General features: G+C 46.6%; 1 long non-coding RNA gene across 2 annotated transcripts in view; it reads right to left on the reverse strand.

The window, feature by feature from the left end:
- Positions 1-819: 819 nt before the first annotated feature.
- LOC124241760 (uncharacterized) overlaps positions 820-18,575 on the reverse strand; it is a 35,641-nt gene continuing 17,885 nt past the window's right edge. The window contains exons 4-7 of one of the 2 annotated variants that reach the window (XR_006889318.1): positions 11,743-12,015; positions 5,380-5,499; positions 3,051-3,214; positions 820-1,475 (exon numbers count right to left, since the gene is read on the reverse strand). This is a non-coding gene — a long non-coding RNA (uncharacterized LOC124241760). Of the gene's footprint in view, positions 1,476-3,050; positions 3,218-5,379; positions 5,500-11,742; positions 12,016-18,575 lie in introns of both variants that reach the window. The other variant, XR_006889317.1, reaches the window with a different exon arrangement.

Consider the following 18,575-nt stretch of genomic DNA (forward strand, 5'->3'; position numbering starts at 1 on the left):
GAAGGTAAACCAAGAAGAGGGCTCTTAGAGGAAGCTGACCATGGCGCCACCCTCATCTCAGACTTGCAGCCTCCAGAACTGTGAGAAATAAATGCTTGTTGTTTAAGCCTCCCCGTCTGTGGCATTTGTTATAGCAGCCTGAACTAAGACAAGAGCCAAGACTTCAGCCTTGCTTTAAAACTTCTTTGTCCAAATGAAGTTTTAGAGCAGATATTGCCCTCAATTTAACTGAACACTCAAGGTCAACCTACAATGAAAAGTCAAAAGAGTGGAAAATCGGTTTCACCTCACAGGCGTACTGAGGAACAGGCTGCTAGAAGTGTTGCAATTCTGAGGCTTTATTAAAGTTTTGGTAGGAAATGGCCCATGATGGATTAGTGATGTCTGCCACAGGCACAGGATGCAGATGTGGGGTTGATTTATTTGCCATCCCTGGGTTCCAGTCAAATATCTGAATTGCCCAGTGAAGATTGCTCTGTCATAGAGGTTTTTAAACTGTCTTAGCAGCAGAACCCTTTGTTCAAATGAAATCTTACTCAACATTCCTAAATTTTAAAGAATGAGCTATCCTCATTGAAACAGGAAAGTGAAGGGGCCTGCCTGGTGGTGTAGTGGTTAAGTTTGTGGGCTTTACTTCAGCAGCCCAGGTTTGTGGGCCTAGATCCCAGGCAGGGATCTACACACCACTAATCAAGCCATGCTGTGGTGACGTCTCACATACAAAACAGAGGAACATTGGCACAGATGTTAGCTCAGGGACAATCTTCCTCACCAAAAAAAGAAAAAAGAAAAGAAAAAGAAACAGGAAAGTGAGAAGTCTAGAGTCCCACCTACTCACCCTCTTCCTTACTCATCATATTGGTACCCAGAGCACAGCCTGAAAAGTCAATGCTTTATGACACTGCTGTTTTCCACATTACAAGAAAAACAGCAGTTAATAATTTGTTCATATTAAATTCCCCTAGAGGGATGACAATCACCATTTTACAGATGCAGAAACTGAGGTCCAAAGAGGTTAAGTGATAAGCCCCAGGCTCATGACAGATGGTCAGTGATGAAGTCAAGAGCTAGAAGCCAGGCCTCCTCCCTCCTTCTTGGGCCGGGGCGTCCCATGTCTCTAGCTCTGCAGCCCCATCTGAGCTTGTCATGGGCTGAACAGCAGGGACTTCCAAAGAAGAGAGCTAGGCTGAGTTGAAATAAACGCAAGGACAAAAAGCGGGTAGCCCTGCCCCTCTGTCTGAAGTTCTGCCTCACTCTGCCTTCACCAACATATCACTTCCACAAGCCCCTTTGTCAGTGACACCTTAGAGGCCTGCATCCTGAGCAGCTTGTGGCTCCAGCAGACTCAAGTTTCCTCACTTCCTGCAACTTGCAGAAGCTGCGGCAACCTGAGCATGCCCCCGCCTCCTCTTTCATCAGCTGGTACTTCTCAGGAGAGCCTGTCATCTCTGCCGGGGCTGGAGCCTGGGGTGGAGCTGCAAAGGGCCGATACAGGGTGGTCACAGTGAGTCCCCACGTAAGGCGTTCTACAAATTACAAAGCACTTTTATTGTCACCAAGCTCACCACGCACATCATCACTACCCTCCCTTCTAGCCTGGACCCCTGTGGCAGCCTCTTCTCCCCGCTCTTCTCCCCTCATCTACTCTGGCCTCACCACAATCCCTTCCATTTTGCACACTGCAGGCAGAGATCTTTTAATAATGCAAATCTGATTGGGTCACTCTTCTGCTTAAAACCCTTCAACAGCTTCCCGTTGTTCACAGTACCCAGCGGGAAGAGCAGTTACTTGTGAGAAAGTATGTGTGTGTGTGTGTGCATGTGTGCACGTACACTCTCGCAAAGGAGGGTGGTTTATGATATTTACACTGCAACATGACATTAGTATAGGCTCCATTTGATACACAGCAGGGTATATTTATTTATTCATGTATATTTATTTAGGTCCTGCCTCATTCCACAAAGGAATTGGAGTGGCTGGGTATATAATGTTTCCTGGGCAGGCAAAGACAGGAAGCTTTCTCAGCTATGTTTTAGGAACTTCAATCCTGTGGTATGAACCAACTACAGTGTAAAATAATAATAAATTGCACTTTATTGTCCTAAAAACGCTGAAAGGAAACTAAGGGATGAGATGCCTGCAGTGGTTCTCCGTCACAGCATTGCAGGATGATTTCTGGATCACCGAAAGGGCATTCCGAGGCACATTAGGAGAAACTGAGTCATTACCCAAGACATGCGTGTTAATATCATCTTAGCAGTGGCCCCCAAGTCCCTAAGCCAAGGGGCCTTCTTCCAACCATGTCCTCACAATTTAGAAGAGAGCCCTTTCTGATAGTGTTTCCTTGGTGGCCCAAGATTTTTTTTATTTAAAAAATTGTACGTATTTTAAATTAGGCAACATACAACATTTCAAAATTCCAAAGGTACAAGAGTGCCTATAATAAAGGTTCCTTCCCACCTGTCTTTCAGCCACGCTGTTGCCCTTTCCGGAAGCAATCACTGTTACTAGTTTCTAGAATAGTCTATGCATACATGTCTCAGCCTGCATGTTCACAGTTCTTTTTTTTTTAAGATTGGCACCTGAGCTAACATCTGTTGCCAATCTTCTTTTTTATTCTTTTCCCCAAAGCCACCCCAGCACATAGTTGTATATTTCTAGTTGTGAGTGCCCCTGGTTGTGCTATGTGGGACACCACCTCAGCATGGCCTGATGAGTGGTGCTAGGTCTGCGCCCAGGATCCAAACCGGTGAAACCCTGGGCCACTGACTCAGAGTGCACAAACATAACCACTCGGCCATGGGGCCAGCCCCGGCAGTTCTTATTTTCATTCCAAGAGCAGGAGTCTACTTAAATGTCCCATGCCTGTTTTTTTTCCCCACCTTGGCTTCTCACTCAACAATTCATCTTGAGGCCCAGCCTTCAGTACATGGGACTGTATAAACTGTGATAGACCTGTGTGTTTGGGATTCTTCACGGGCATGAGGGATTTGGTTCCAGTGAAACTGAAACTGTCCAACTCAGGGCTGGGGAGTTTGGCCCATACTTACTCAGAATGACCCTGGAGCTCATCATCTGGAGAAGGGCAGCTCCGGGGCCACAGGGCAGTGAGGGCTGACCTGGAGTCAGACAGTCGGCACCAGCCTTCCTCTGCACATCATTGAGGGACCTTTTTAATCATTTTAAATTACACGGGAAATATATGAATGTATTCCTGCTGGAAAAAAGGTCAAACAATACAGTAGAAGTAAAAGCCCCTTAGACGCCAAACCCAAGTCCACTCTCTCCCCGGAAGTATCCGTTGCAGCCAATTTGTTATTTTGTGTGTTTTGAGCCTCTTGTTTTGTGGGGAAGGTTGTTTTTGTTCTGTTTTCCTGCATGTGTACTCTACAACGTGCTTTTCTCATGTAACATTTTGTCTTGGCCTTATTTCCATTTCAGGGCATGTAGATCCACTTCACGCTTTGTACCCACCGCATCACGATTCCATCGTATGGGCATACCATAGTATGTAAGAATTGTCCTCCCAATGGACATCTGGGTTGTTCCTAATTTTTTGTTAGTAACCCAATGCTTATGTGAAAACTATGCACAGGTAAAAATAATTTCTCTAAAATAGAGAAGAGGAATTTCTGAGGTAAGGGGTATGCACATTTAAAATGTTAACAGATGCTCCCAAGTGACCCTTCCCAAAGGAGGTGCAGGGGTTTGCCCTGGCAGTGACATGGTAAGTTGTACAGGACTGATGTTTACCCTTGGAAGTTGTGATCTGAAATGGATGCAGTGTTCACAAGGAAAAAGAGGCATGCAAACCCACAGGATAGCGGAAACCCTACACAATAAGTACAGCACCGTTCGCACTGTCACCAAGGATTGGGAGCAGAGAATAGCGAGCATAAAGGACTTGTCAGGGGAGCAGCGCCCTCCTCACTCTTCCCTTCTGCTCTCTGGTTTAATAAAGCAACATGGAAACATCCAAGGGGGAGAGCAGGGCTTCAGACAGAGCGATGTGGAGCAAAAATGGAGATCCGCTCTAACCCAGACCTCAGGAGGCGGCCACTGACAGACCCTTGAGCAAACTGCTGGTGGCCAATTGTACGGACCCAGATGGAAGTTTTCATTCCACTGGGCCTCTTTCTGGAAATGCTCTGCTCCTAGGTTTGGGATGTAATAAAATCACGGGCAGTCTGATTTCCCCAAGTCCTCCAACCTGCAGGCATTACCCTTTGCTTCAGTATCCAAATAAAATGGCTTCCCTCTCTATTTCACAACCTATGGCAAGGCCAGCTCCCTCCCCAGGACTTTTGCGGAGTCCGGGGTTGCTGATGTTTTTCCGGTCACTTCCTGTCCCTGTCCTGCTCTTGAGTGTGCTGTCGGCCTCTCTGTCCTCACCTCTCTGCCATGCCCATCATCACCACTATTCCTTCTTTATTCTCCCAAAGACTGATGACTTTATTGAGGTCTGTGGATAAAGGAGATGGGTCACAGCCCAGTGCTGAACAGGAAACACATTACAGCAGATACCAGGCATGACTCTTCTGGAAAATTCCTTGATCACTGTACCCTGGGAGGAGCTGCTGGCTGACCTTCTCAGGCCCTGGCCTCATGGCAACTTGTCAGGTCACCTCCCATCCTCCAAGGGCCCTCTGCCATCTCCCCAAATCTCATACAATTCCACGGTCCAGGGAACAGCTCTCCAATTCTTACCACTTTACTCTTATTCGGCCCCGCAATGAGCTCCCTTGGCCTTGCAGAGTGGTTATCAGGCTCCCTCTATTCAAATCCAGGCTCTGCTACTTGCCTCCTATGTGACCTTCAGCAAGATACTTGGCCTTTCTCAGCTCCAGTTTCTTCATATGAAGCAGGGGTTACATTAGAATGTATTTAAAGCATTTAGTGCAATGCCTGGTAACTTCTTTCCTATCATGTCCATGAGGATATCACTGTTCAAGCTGGGAAATGACCCATCGAGGTGTTTACCTCTCAGAAGAGCAGTTATTGCTCTAAGTGAGTTCTGCCACCACCCTAAGACATCTAGCAGTTGGCTTTTAAAATAATTATTTTCTTCCTCCTTAGTGTGTTGTAAGGAAGCTTCCTTTCAGCTTAACGCCTTGGAAACGCCACTTACGCAATGCTCTAGTTCTCAGGGGTTTCATGGTGAATACGAAGAGACTCTGGGGCAACTTGAATGGGCTTCATCCAGGCCACAGGGTCGAGATTCAGTGCCACCGCTCCCCTTCACACTCTGCTAACACCCCTCCCTTCACGGATGGCACCTCCACCCGCCAGGGGTTCAGCTCAGATGCTTGAGAGTCATCCTTTAGTCCATCTTTCCCTACCCCCCACCCTCAGATCCCCAGCAAGCCCTGGTGGGGTTACCTGTAAATTCTCTATTTGCCCCCACTCCAGGCCAGGCCAGCATCAGCTCCCAGCTGGGTCTCTGCAGCCATCTCCTCACTGGTCGCCCTGCTTCCACACTTGCTTCCTACGATCGTCAACCTGGTTGGCAGAGTCATTTGAAAACATAAACCATACATCATAAAGTATTGGATACCTGAGTGTACCACCCAAATCCCCATTCAGGACTGGGACACTCATTCGGCTGCCAGAGCGTCCACTGCTGACGTTCTCTGCTGAGCCCTCCCCAGGTGTTGTCCTTAGGTAAAGGGAGCTGTCTTACCCAAGATTGCATCCTCAACCCAGGGCAGCCCACAAACGATCACTAGTCAAGGCAAGGGTGTGGGGGGGCAATAATAATAAATAAATAAAAAGAGAAATCAGATCACTTCCTTCTTCTGCTTAAAACCTGTCAGTGCTTCCTGTTGCCTTCACAGTAAAACCCAGGCCCCAAGGCAAGGCTGACAAGGCTCTGCCTGACCCTTGCTGCCCCTCTAGCTCCACCTCTGTGGGCCTCACAACTGCCTCCTTTCCCCTCCTCTAAACACCATGCCCTGCCCGTCTTCAGCCTTCGCATGGCCTCTTCCCTGGAACCCTTCTCACCCCCTCAACTCCAATGGCTGCTTCTCAGCTTGCCAATTTCAGCACAGAAAGACCCTCCTTGACCAGACACTCTAAATCGGCCCACTCTCTCCAATTTCTCTGGATCATACTTCCCTGTTTATCACCTGAGTCTATTCATTTGTTTACTGTCTGCTCCCCACAAAATGGTGAGCTCTATGCGGGCAGGTGCCTTGTCCATCTTGCTGCCTTTTCTGCTCCTAGCACCTTGCACAGTAGGAGCACAGTATATCCTTGTGGAATGAATGAACAAATAAGTGAATGAATCCATCAATGAGGAAAATGAAGAGGAAACCTCCCAGGGAAGGTGCGATCTGAGGAGACACTCCAAGGGAGGGATCCCACGGGAGCTGCCTCTTCATACAGGAGGCTGGCTCCTCCCGGTGAGACAGAGGGAGAGGGAGCCAGGAGTGACATCCCTGAAGTCCCAGGGGTCTCCTGTGACCTCCTGAGACAGGAGAGGGAATGTCTCCCCATCACTGAGAAATGCCTCAACTGCCGCAGCAAGAGGGTAGAGCTGCTGGCCCCAATGCTGATTTCCACGCAGCCACTGCCTTCTCCACCCACCGGAGCCCTCCGAGTTGCCATGGCAACAGGACTGCCAGAGTCCAAATAGGGATGTCTGCATCTCCCAGCACTTCTTCTGGGGAGGGCGAGCAGAAAGGGGGTCAGCCCACATTGTGGCCTTGCTCTGTCTGCCTCTGGCCAGTCCTGGTCTCTAAGCAAAGCGTCCTCCTCTTCCCCTCCCCCCTCCTCACTTGAAAATCTGAGGAAGCACTCCCTTCAGAGTCTTCTCCTCTGTTTTCTGTCTCCCGCTGGGGAAGGAGAGGGGAGGGACAGCCTCATCTTTGTATCCTGTCCAGGCCCACAGATTGGCCAGAAGAACAAAGGAGAAGGATTCTCTGATAGCTCACAGCTCTCAGGACAGCTTTAAGAATGTTTTCTTTTTAAATACCACTTTGTTAGTCTAACCAGTGACGTCCTGGAGTTTTTGAGTCTCTGTTGGCTGCCTTTTTGGTCCCCCTCAAGAAGCAAAACATGGCTTTTACTCCCCAGAAGCTAAGAGCCCTTTGGGGAAGCTGCTGTGAGGTAGTTTGTGTCATTTGTCAAAAACAATGACCATAGTATCTACCACTCACGAAGTGAACGCGTGACACGATCACGTCTCCCAATCCTTATGACAGCCCTGCTTAAAAGGTATCAGTAGTCCCTCCTCATATGTGAGGAAACAGGCTCTATCATTCCTGGGGTCACACAGCTGCTGAGAGCCCAAGCTGCGATCTGAACCTTGTACTCTCAGACTCCGAAATTCAAGCCCTGGGCCACTGCTCTATGTTGGGAGGCATAAACTGTTACAGGGAATGACACTTTTAGCTTCCCTGGCCCCAGCCAGCCCCTTGGGTCCTCACGTGGCCGCCTCCTGGCCACGGTGTCCAGCAGTCGCTGGCTCTGGCCCCAAGCCGCATCACCCCTGCAGAGATCTGACAGCAACTCCCTCAGAGTAAGAACAAAGGCAGCTTTTTTCGCCCCTTCTTTAGAAACCTTGACTCCTTGCCACACAAGCAGCCCCACGGATTGGCTGCTACCATGGCAACGGGTTGCCGATCTCTGTCCAATTATGTCAGCCCAGAGCTGCAGAGCCTGTGCATGTCCATTTCCTGACCAAGCTCCCCAGCCTGCCAGTCCTCTGACCTCCAGGCTGCTTTGAATGCCTACACTTTCTAATTACAGCTGCCTTTCAATTCCTGGGTCCTACAGGAACCTGCATTGAACTGCTCTTCCCAGCAGCCCATTTGTCACACTCGGGGCCCCTGGCTCTTTTTCTGTGATTTATGAAGCACTGATTGTGTATCTAGCCTTGCCCTCAGCAGACTCATGCACTCCGAAGGGCAGATAGCTCGGACACACAAATTTCAAACACCCTGGATTTAGTGTCTGGCAGTGAGATCTTTCTGCTGCAGTTGTGACCTTGTAGAGGGTCTGCAGTGCCCTGATTTCAAGCCTGCTTTCTACATTCATTCATTTATTCGTTCAACAATTCATGAGCACCCACTATGTTCCTGGCACAAGGGATACCATGTTAAACCAGACAGAATGGAACTCTACCCTTTCCTGGGGGAGAGGGGTGATAAAAGTCAACAGGTAAATGACAAATAAATATAATTTTGGATAATGGTAAATATGGTGAAGATAAAGGAGCTGAGGAGCTCCAATCGTAGGACGGACGTTTTCCTCTGTCCTCATCTAAGCTCCCCACTTCCAGAGGAGGGTACACCAGATGAAGGGGATGAGGAGATGGTGCTTGGCGTCCAGTGGGCACTTTGGGATGCAAGTGGCAAAGACCAAATTTAGGAAGAAGGCTTCTTTAGGCAGTGATGCAGCTGGGAGTCTGGGGCCGAAAGTCAGCAGGACTCCATCACCGTCTCTTCCCTCTCTTGGGCCGACAGCTTCCTTCTCCACTTCTCCTGCAGTGGCTTTTCTCACAAGACAGGAAGTGTGGCTGCTGACAGATCCTGTGAGTTTTACTTTTCGCAGCCTCAGGCACGGAAGACAGCCTGACCTCAAGCATTGTCCCATTCTACGACCAAAACTCCAAGGGAAGAGACTCATTGGCCCTGGTCAGAGGTTCCCAGGCCTGGACTTATCAGCAAAGGCCAAGGATGGGATCAGATCACTAACAGGGAGGTTCCCTGGTTCCAGATAGCCTTCTGTGGTTGGGGGAGGCAGACAATCCCAGGGTCCTGATCAGCCTCACAAAGTGAGACCCATCTGGGTGTGTGCCCCTCCACTCCCTCACCGTTACCTCACCCCACCCACCCCACGTCTACTCCTGCGCTTTCTTACTTTTATGGTCTATCTTCTGTTCCTGAGAGGCAACGTTGTCGCCTCTGCCCCAGTTCAGTCCCAACTCTTAAGGTCATCCTCTGCTCTAGGGGCTTCTCTGTCTACCTCACCTGTGTCACCCTCATGTGGAGTCACACCCACTCCATGCATGACCCCAAGTCACTACCAACACCAGCTGTGGTGTATGGCAGGTTTTACTAAAGGTCTGGGGGTGAGAGATAGGGAATACCCCACGGCTTAGAACAAGACCAACTCCCGCTCTACCCACAGAATTGATCCTCATTGTCTGCTTTCCTTAGGGCTCGTTGTCTCCCTCCCTCTCTGAGCTGTCCCCAGAGCTCCCAGCAGGCACCCTGAAATTCCTTGTTACTTTTAATGCAGAGGTATTCAGCTTTCTGTTTTGACTGAAATCACGTTCCTGAGCCCAGCCTGGCACATCCTAAAAACACATTAAGGTGCATTGCTAAACAAAACAATCTTCAATCTGACCCTACAAAGGACAGATGAACCTTTGGAACTGTAGTTACTGGTTTAACTTATCCACTGTCAAATTCTTAGGGTTCAAACTCCCACCAAGCAGAGCAAGGACAGGAGGTGTGGGTGGAAGGGTTCACATACAGACTCCATTTCGGCCCCAGGATAAAGTGCTGTCCACTTCAATACTGAGCTCCTGTAGGGCTGGCTGGGAACACTGTAGTGGTATATCCCACTATGTCTCCTTTGAGGTTAGATGGGGTTGCATGCTCAGATCCCTGAGACTTCCTTTGAGGGATGGGCTCAGCATGTCACACACTAGCCCAACACTTTGAGGGTGACACAGAGGAAGAATGAAGGGCTCCCAGATTGTAGAGGTCAGGGATGTCTCAGCAAGGGACATAAGGTCCCATTCAGAGAAGAAAAAGAGTAACACAGACCCTCTCTCCCACTGTCAGTTATGTTTTCCAGCTGGAAAAGTTCAAGTGCCTGTTGCATTTCCAATGCCTGCCCTTTTCACTCTCAGTGCTGCGGGGATCAGCAAATGCTAGAATTCTAACTGAATTGCCTCCTGTACATCTCCCTGTGGGATTTGTGAAGACTCAAAGATGACAGCCATCTGGGAAGCTGAGCCCTTACATGTTTCCAGCTGCCTAAAGCTGTTTCTGTAAACAAGCAGGGCCCTCTCTGTGGCCTCGAAAAACCTTTGCAGGAGTAGACTGCCCACATAGGGCACTCATGCACAGTTTTAGTGCCTCGTCTTAGAGGCCATTTTTAATCTTCTGGAGGGAGGAGACGCAGGGATGGGAGGGCGAGCTGCCCATTCCACTTCTGTCCTCTTCTCCCCCAATTATTTCATATGAGGAGAGTTACCAAGATCTTGGTTATCTGGTTCCTTCTCATTAACTCAGATTTCCTGGAGTCTGGACCTATTAATGGACTCCTGACTTTGTGGTCTGAGCAAACTGTAGGCTGTTTCTGCAAATGCATTTGACTTTGAATCTAGGGGCTAGGCTATAAGGTTGTTGAGATGCCTTCCCCTTCTTACAAGAGGGAAGTAACAGGTGGAGTGGAATGAGCCCTGGCCAGGAACCAGGTAACTCTGGGGATCTGGGCCTAGCTCTGGTGAAGTCTAACTTTGAAGAAATGACTCATGTCTCGGGGCCTTGGTTTCCTCATCTGTTAAATGCATGGTTTGACGGGGCAGTTTTCTAAACCCCAGTCACTCATCTCCACCTTCATAACTTTTGTCACACCTGCGTATCACCTGTACTATTACATACTTAATATTTTTCTGAAAATTGATTATCTTTTTAAACTGGCTCCCTACTGAGCAATACATCCATGAAATCACATATTTAATGTGCTAGTTTTATTTTTTCTACGTGTTAAAACAAATATTTTTTTTCAACTGTTGCCAATCTTTTTTTTTTTTTCTGCTTTATCTCCCAAAACTCCCCCTGTACACAGTTGTATATCTTAGTTGCAGGTCCTTCTAGTTGTGGGATGTAGGACGCCACCTCAACATGGCCTGACAAGCAGTGCCATGTCCACGCCCAGGATCCGAACCCTGGGCGGCTGCAGCAGAGCATACAAACTTAACCACTCGGCCACGGAGCCCAGCCCCACAAATACTTATTTTTAATTATACTCATCTGTGTAAGCCCTGAGACCATCCTGAGTACCATACGCATGCACCACCCTTTGGGAAACACTAGATTAGAACATCACTTCAGCTCCCAAATATCTTCACCCGTTTTGTGAAATTCTAATAATCTCAAAAAGGAAAAGCAATTTCAGAAAGAAAAAATATATAATTCCTGGAGCTGGCCTGATGGTGTAGTGGTTAAGTTCATGCACTCCACTTTGGCAGCCAGGGGTTCACGGATTCGGATCCCAGGTGTGGACCTACACATCGCTCATCAAGCCATGCTATGGCGGCATCCCACATACAAAACAGAGGAAGACTGGCATGGATGTTAGCTCAGTGACAATCTTTCTCAAGCGAAAACAGGAAGATTGGCAACAGATGCTAGCTTAGGGCCAATCTTCCTCACCAAAAAAAAAAAAATTATATGCATATTATATTATAAATATAATACATATATATATACACACACACATATATATATATATAATTCCTGAGTCAACAGCTAGCACGACCCTTAGAACAAAAAATGATTGTGTTTTGACAACTTTTTTTCTTGCCTCACAGATTACAGAACCCAACTCTGACTCCAATTTCCTGACCCTGAGGAGTCTACGGGGCCCTGCCCACTGCTCTTCCCCCAGAGTTCCATGTGTTCTACTGTTGGCCTTAGTCCCAAACCACACCACGCCTGTGCCTGTGTCAGGGGGTGTGATTGCTGTGGCCCAGTGGGAAAGGGCTAAGCCCTCCCCACCCACCTCAGTGACTGGAGGGTTGGCCTTTCATCCTAAGCAAGCAATTCCGAGGTTAGAGCAAGTGTTGCTGGGTTGGCAGCCTCATCTGGTTCCTTCACCCCCCACTGCTTCCTGGAACTCTCTGGATGACATAATCCAAGAGACTCATGGGGATCCTTGGCCGGGAACTCTCTTCTCTGGTAAGAAGTTGACAAGCGAGAGAGGAGTGTTGGGCTCCTCAGCTGAGAGAGAGGGGACAGAAGATGTTTCCCTGGTGAAGGAAGTCGTCTCTGACACCTGCACAATGAAACAAAAACTCAACAAATCATCAGTCGAATCATCAAGGTTGGTTTTTCGCTATCTCAGGGATTCCCAAATCTGCCTGACTATCAGAATCATTTGAAGCATTTAAAAAAATAAAGTTAAACATATCCCTATGTTATTACACAGCAATTCCACTCCTAGGTGTTGCCTTGTGATAAATGAAAACATATTTATAGCAGCTTTATTCATCATAGTGGAAAACAACCCTAAAAAGCCCCTTGACATGTGCAGAGAGAAACAAACTGAGGCACAGCCACATGGTGGTGTGATAGATGACGTGAGTGGAACCAGATTAAAACAGAGCCAGAGCAGCCATTTCAGAGGAATTGCTTTGCACTTCTTGTTTTCTTTATCTTCCAAACTGGACCGAAATGCCAACATTCAAGAAGCCAGTAAAGACAAGAATGTCCTGTTTGTAAGGACTGATTAAATTGGACTTTGCTGTGACTCAATCACTAACGAACAAATGAAATATAAACCCAGCCTTGCCTCATCTAGCACCAATGAACTCTTCTTTGATACAATTTACCTCATCTTCCTCCCTTTTTCCCATAAAAATCCTGAGCCCCTCTCCTGTAATCAGGACACTATTTGGATTTCTACCTGAGTCTGTGCTCCCCGAATTGCAATTCTTTGACCTCAAACTAAACGCCTCTCTGCCTCTCATTTTGGTTCTTTATTTATTTTATTTTATTTTATTTTTAAAGATTGGCACCTGAGCTAACAACTGTTGCCAATCTTCTTTTTTTTTTTCTTCCCAAAGCCCCCCAGTACATAGTTGTATATTCTAGTTGTGAGTGCCTCTGGCTGTGCTATGTGGGACCCGCCTCAGCATGGCCTGATGGGAGGTGCCATGTCCGCGCCCAGGATCTGAACCGGCAAAACTCTGGGCCACTGAAGTGCAGCGCGTGGGCTTAAACACTCGGCCACAGGGCCGGCACTGGCTCTTTATTTTTAGGTTAACAGTGGAATACTACTTAGCAATCAAAAGGAATGAACTGCTGATATGATATGTGCCACAACATGGATGAAGCTCAAAACATTACAAGAAGCAAAAGAAACCAGACACAAAAAAGTGAATCCTGTGTGATTCTATTGACAGGACATTCAAGAACAGGCAAAGTTCATTATGGTGATGGAAATCCGAACAGTGGTGGTCTATGCAGGATGGGGGTTGACGTAACTTTCTGGGGCCATGGAGATGTTCCATATCTATAAATTAGTCAAAAGTCACACAATTACACTCTGAAGACCTGTGTATTTCACTGTAGATAAATTTTACCTTAGTTTAAAAAACAAAACTAAAAAGTATGTCCTCTGGCTCTTCTCATTGCTACTGAATCAGAATCTCCAGAGGTAGAATCTGGAAAGTTATATTTTAAAAAATCTCCCCAGGTGATTCTGATACACAGCCAGGTTTGGTTTGGGGAACCTTTGGCCCCTAAGGAAGCTTTGGCTGACTCATAGTTTGCCAGATTTGGGGGAAGTTATTGGGCTGCTACTGGAAAGAAAGACTATGATAAAAGCTATCGCTTACTGAGCACTTATGTTCTCAGATTCTCCCAGTAACCCAGCAAGGCAGGTATGATTGTCTCCATATTACAGATAAAGAAACTGAGGGCAATACACTTGCCCACATTACACAACTGGTAAGTCGCAAAACTACTTAGCCCATCTTCCTTATACCTCATCTTTCCACAATTCACTCACTCACTCACTCATTCATTCAAACAATCAGAAACAAGTAAGTACTGTGTCCCTTCTGGGAGCCAGGCACTCTGTTGGGCATTATGCCACACCAACCTCCCTGAGCCAACTGTCAGGAGGAGTGACTGGTAAGCGGGAAGAAGTCTGCAAGGCAGCACTGACCTTTGCTTTGTAGACTTGAGGAGGAAAAAGGATCCCAGGCCTCTTTTGATGTTAATGATTCAGGTGGTTTGGGGAAAGGCAGGAGGTTTATGGTTATATAAGCATAACTAAAGGGAGCCTCTGTGTTGCTTACTTTGGGAACTTTCCAGAAGTTAACACCAATAGCAGGTCATGTTAAAAATTGGGTTAAAACCATTATCAAATTATGAATAATTCACAAGGTAGCCCCTGTTACCCATTACATTTTGTTCTACATAATTGCTTCCTGGAAATCTGTTCCCAGTGTGGGGAATTGGGAGTATCCATGAAATTGAATATTTCTGCCTTTGACAAGTAAATTTAAGCAAAATTGGAAATTAGTTTTGGTCCACTGCTGCCTATCTCCTTTGAGTTGATAAGACTGGTCCTTTCCCCCAGCAAAATAACCAAGCAAGCACAAAAGGGTCTAGGTCCTTGGAAAGGGGAGTCGGCCCCTGTTCCTACTCACCCCTGGCAGTGTCCCAAGGGCTCTAAATATTGAGGAGGATTTGGGATGGGATGGGAGGCTGGAGGAGGGATGTCTGGGGGAGAATCAGAGTCAAACCACAAAATGTATTCTGGATGGTGTGATCTAATGATGGGAATGACCAGAATAACAAGAGTAATCTTTTTTAAAATTGAAATGTAATTTACATACCAAAAATTCACCCTTTTACAAGTCACTTTACCCCAGCCCCTGGGGACCAATAACCTACTTTCTGTGTTTATAGGTTTGCCTGTTCTGAACATTTCATAGAAGCGGAATCATACAATATGTGGCCTTTGTGACTGGCTCCTTTCACTTAGCATAACATTTTCAAAGTTCATCCATGTTGTAGCATGTATCAGAACTTCATTCCTTTTTATTGCTAAATAATATTCTACTGTATGGACATATCACATTTTGTTTATCCATTCATTAGTTAATTGAAATTGGGTTGTTTCTCCTTTGTGGCTACTATTAATAATGCTACTACGAACACTCATCTTCAGGTTTCTGTGTGAATATACGTCTTCAGTTCTCTTGGGTATGCACCTAGGAGTAGGATTACTGGGACATAAGGTAACATCTGTTCTTTTTTTTTGAGGAAGTCACTGTTTTCCACAGTGGCTGCACCATTTTATATTCCTACCAGCCACGTACAAGAGTTTTGCCCCTTTCTAGCAATACCTCCTTTCTCTAGCAATACCCTTGTTTTATCTTCCTTGTCAAAATTTATCTGATCTATGTACCAGTTAGCTTACTTGAAAATCTAATCTACATTCCTCATCTCATGTGTTTTCCCTCTGGATAACACATCCACAATTTAAGAAGAGCTTCCTGGAGATATAATAACACATTATTTAGGACACATCCAAATTCAAACTTACTGAAGCACAAAGAGGATTTATTTGCTTATGTGGCCAAGAAGATAGCGGAACAGCTTACAGACTCTAAGGGGGAGTTACAGGAACCAAGGCTTCAGCTTCAAGGTGAATCTCTCTCTTTCTAGCTCTTATCATCCCCACCCTTCCGAATCTCCCTCTTGTTTCTTGTTGCTTTGGTGCCCTCTTTCCATGATACTGTCTCCATCTCTTATCCCTATAGCCTCTGCTTGGCCCCATTCCACATCAGGCTCTCTCCACGTGCAAGAATGATGGCCACCAGCAGCTCAGACTTACATCCTCTCAGCGTAGAGGCCCGGGATAGTTTTAGAGGTAGCGACAGGGACTCTCTCTCTCCCAGCATCATTATGTCATGCCCATCCTTGGATCAATCATGTGCCCAGGAAAATGAAGTCTAATGTTTGGCCCCCACTGGCTCCCACACCCACATCTGTGGCCAGATCAGAAGAAGGGGGATAGATGTATGAGGGTAGGTGGTGGGAGGGACATGCTGGGTAACCAGAAAGAATTGCTGCCAAAGACCTTAATTCAAAGGGGAAATGCGAGTGTTAGAAATTTCCAATATCATAGACAGATAGAAGGATATTGTGGGGCAGGAAGGACCTGGAAACAAACTCATAGCTTATTCTGTCTGTGTCTGGAGCCAGCCCTGGTCTGGATAGTGCCCTGGGGTAACAGAGGATACTGAGTCCCTAGAAACCCAACTGGCACTCTTCAAATTATAGGGCAACATGCATCGCCACAGCACTCATGGAGACCAGGGCAGCCCCGTCACCTAATCTGATTACTGCCTCTTTAGTCATTTCACTCTGTTGCAATTTTACTTTTTCCAAGTGAGTGAAATGAAATCTTTTTTAGAAAATGGAGGAACAACTTCAGTAATTGAAAGCACTTTCTATTCTACTCTCAGTGGGTTCCAAAATCCAAGAAGGACTCTCAAAGGATTTCCAAAACTTGTCAAATAAGGTTAAATGGCTATTAAAGCCCACACATTAAAAAGAAAAAGTGAGCTGAATCCTCAGATGTTAGAGCTGGAGGACCCTGGGGGGACCACCTAGCCCCCGACGGGTTTTATAGAGGGAAAAACTAAACCCAGAGGGGGAAGGGGCGTGTCTGGTCAGCAGATGAAAAGCAGCAGAGCTAGCACTAAATCCAGACCTCCCAGCCCAGGCCCTTTCTTCTTGACCACGCCTCTTCTTATCTGCACTCTCCCTTAGGAGCACAAACTTAGCTTTAAGAAATACGGCCCCAGATACATACTAAGGGCATAAGAAGGAGGTGCTGAACGGATGCAAGGACTTTCTAGTTTTAATTCACTCTTCGGGCACTGCAGGAACGCAGTCTACGCCTTGGGGACTATTTCTTGCTGAAATCAGCAGTGCTTGTGCCATAATCTAGCTCTGAGTCACACACTGCACAGGAAGCATCTTAATGAGATTCCTCTGCGTGAGAGAGAAGAGCACTTGAGGGTGAGGAACAGAAAGAGGTGCAGACATTCTTGGAACTGCAATAAAGAGCTGAAATCAACAGACGTGATCTGAGCACTGACGATGTATAATGTTCTGTGGGCAGTACAAAGACGATTCGGACAATCCTCACCTTGAACATTTACAATCCAGTCACTCAGGAGAGGAGACACGTTTCTGGGACATATTTTGCATGTGTGTGTGTGTGTGTGTGTGTGCATGCATTTGTAAGAACTCTTTATAATAAGAGTTTAGTTCTTGTCTGTCTTACAAGTTGAAAATATTTCTCTCTAGCTTTCATTTGTCTTTTAACTTGTTTTCCTCTTCTGAAGTATTCAATATTCATATGTGATCATATCTATCAATCATTTCTTTTTCTTTTTAAGATTTTTTTTTTTTAATTTTCCTTTTTCTCCCAAAGCCCCCTGGTACACAGTTGTGTATTTTTAGTTGTGGGTCTTTCTAGTTGTGGCATGTGGGACGCCACCTCAGCATGGCCTAACGAGTGATGCCATGTCCTCGCCCAGGATTCGAACCAGTGAAACACTGGGCCGCCAAAGCAGAGCGCACAAACTTAACCACCCAGCCATGGAGCCAGCCCCAATCATTTCTTTTGTGTTGCCTAAGCTTTGGTGTCATAATTCAATATCCTTCTTTTTTTTTTTTTTTAAAGATTTTATTTTTTCTTTCTCTCCCCAAAGCCCCCCGGTACACCATTGTATATTTTTAGTTGTGGGTCCTTCTAGTCATGGCATGTGGGATGCCGCCTCAGCATTGCTTGATGAGTGGTGCCATGTCCACACCCGGGATCCAAATTGGTGAAAGCCTGGGCCGCCAAAGCGAAGTATACGAACTTAACCACTTGGGCAGGGGGCCGGCCCCTCAATATCCTTCTTGACTTCAATTTTCTTTATCTGAATTTTCTTCCAATACTTTTGTACACTTAAATATTTAAACTATCTGGAATTTATTTAATGTGGTGTAAAATGTCAGGTAGGGATCCAAGTTTTTGTTGCTGTCTTTCTCCCAAATGGTTAATCGGTTATCACTTACACATCAATAACACTTATTAACTATTAATTCTCTTTACTCCCAGTAATGTTTTATAGAGGTCCCGACTGGGAGGATGTATACTTGCTTGTTGTTTTCAAATACATGTGCAAATCCATGATACTTTTCCCTTCAAAAGTTGGAGTTCGATTTCCCTCCCCTTGAGTGTCCAGTGGCCTTCATAACTTCTAGTGAGTAAAGTACCTTTCTTTTTAATCTTTGACCCCACTTCTTCAGGCGTCTGACCCCTGAACCCCCTTGCAGGAGCATCGTCTCTGTGCGAACCATCATGAGGGGTCGGTAGCTCTTCCTAGCCCCAGAGCAGAGTGTTTCCTGGGGGTGGAATAGCTGCTTCTGAGCTATATCAGGTCACCTGGGCCCTCAGGCAGCTCTGATTTGCCCTGAATCTTGGGAAGTCCATTTTGAATAGTTCCATCAGCGTCTTGCTATAAGCCCCCCTCTCTGTAAAGTGCTCAAGTCCAGTTCAAAGAAGGGGAAGGGGGCACAAGTCCTTCTGTCTACTTCCAGTCCTTGCTTCACCCTCTCACAGAGTAAATATCCCACATCAATGGATGGAGACCAGTGGGGCTGTTGGGGATATGGATTATCAGCACTAATACCAGCCAAGTCACAATGCTCTGCTCTTCCCCCATCCCTTTTTATAGACCCCACCTGAGGCCCCCTCTGGTCTCTCTGGCTCATCCAGTTAGCACTTGCCCTCTCACAGATACACTTTTCCCTTTC

The sequence above is a fragment of the Equus quagga genome, chromosome 7 (genome assembly GCF_021613505.1).
Source record: "Equus quagga isolate Etosha38 chromosome 7, UCLA_HA_Equagga_1.0, whole genome shotgun sequence".
Lineage (NCBI taxonomy): Eukaryota > Metazoa > Chordata > Mammalia > Perissodactyla > Equidae > Equus > Equus quagga.